Source organism: Plectropomus leopardus, chromosome 3 (genome assembly GCF_008729295.1).
Source record: "Plectropomus leopardus isolate mb chromosome 3, YSFRI_Pleo_2.0, whole genome shotgun sequence".
In the NCBI taxonomy this organism is placed as follows: domain Eukaryota; kingdom Metazoa; phylum Chordata; class Actinopteri; order Perciformes; family Serranidae; genus Plectropomus; species Plectropomus leopardus.
In genome coordinates, this window is record NC_056465.1 from 23,153,541 (window position 1) to 23,154,906 (window position 1,366).

At 41.7% G+C, this 1,366-nt stretch overlaps 1 long non-coding RNA gene across 1 annotated transcript; it reads left to right on the forward strand.

Moving 5' to 3' along the window:
* The first annotated feature begins 515 nt into the window (after positions 1-515).
* On the forward strand, positions 516-899 carry LOC121962323. The gene is made up of 3 exons (XR_006107122.1): positions 516-569; positions 660-767; positions 867-899. It is a non-coding gene; the product is annotated as an uncharacterized LOC121962323 (long non-coding RNA).
* Positions 900-1,366: the final 467 nt, after the last annotated feature.

The following is a 1,366-nucleotide window of genomic DNA, read 5'->3' on the forward strand; positions in this document are numbered from 1 at the left end:
GGGTCAAAGGTCAACTTCACTGACATTCTGCAAACACACTTCTTTAGCCATAATTCAACATCACAACTCATTATCACAACTTTGGTGTTGATTTTAAAACTTTGCTGATCGTATAGATCTTCTGAGCCAACAGGTTGAAGATGTGTATGAAGAATCAAATTTTTACAATTTGAAGCATCTTTGCACCAACATCAATATTTGAAGCATTGTCTGCTGTCATGGCTACATATGAGTCCTGACAGACATGGATATAAACTGTAATTGCATTGTTTTTTGCGGTTTGCAGAGGCGGTAATTCTAGTTGCCTTCTCATTTCAGGGAGCCAATGGGAATCCAGGAAAGCCTGGACCCTCAGGTGATCCAGTAAGATTACTTAAAGCAATTTCAATATTGACTGCAGCTAAAATGTTTACATCAATTATCCGTTATACAGTAACAGTTGATTGAGCTAAATGTGTAAGTGTGTGTGTGTGTGTGTGTGTGTCTGTGTGTCTGTGTGCACTTGTCTCTACCAGGGCCCTAAAACCAAGCAAGGCGAGAGGGGTGATCCAGGGTTTAAAGGAGACGTGGTGAGTTTAATCTTTTCGGTCTTTTTTCAGTTGATAATTGATCAGTTTATTTACTTGTGAATTGATTCACCATCTTGTGTTTGTGTACAGGGACCTCCAGGGCCTCCAGGTAAACAAGGATTAAAGGGGCGACGAGGCCCTTCAGGACTTGAGGGACTTGGAGGACCAACAGGGCCATCAGGACCTCCTGGACCCAGTGTGAGTGAAAATAAGCTTAATGAAAAGACATGTTTACTGCCGATACTAATGCAAATGTAATAATCAGCTTTTGTTTTGCGCCCGCATTTGTTGCTGTAGGGTTTAGATGGCATCATGGGGGAGCAAGGGAAGCAGGGAAAAGATGGATCAAAGGTGGGTTTCAAGACAGCTGAATAGAATAATGTTTGTAAACGTGTACATGTGTTGAATACATGAATGTACATGTTTTTGGGGTTTTTTTATAGGGAGATCGAGGGCAAAATGGTATTAAAGGAGTTCCTGGGCCTCGAGGTGACAAGGTACTTCCTAGCTCCCTACTTTGCCCCCCCTTACTCAGACCACAGCCCTCACTGAACACGGCCTTCATTTTAATCTCAGCTACACTTTTGTAAAGTTTGATGACTTTGTTTTGCACGGTTGTGATGTTATCTTGTTTAAAAAAAAAAAAGCAGACAGACACCTAGAAAAAACTGTAAACATCTGGTAAAACCCTCAAAACCACTTCTGTAGTAGTTCCCGCCACAATAGGACCACCTGGACATAAGACTTGATCACACACGCACGCACAAACATAGACTCACAACATGAAAACAATAGCA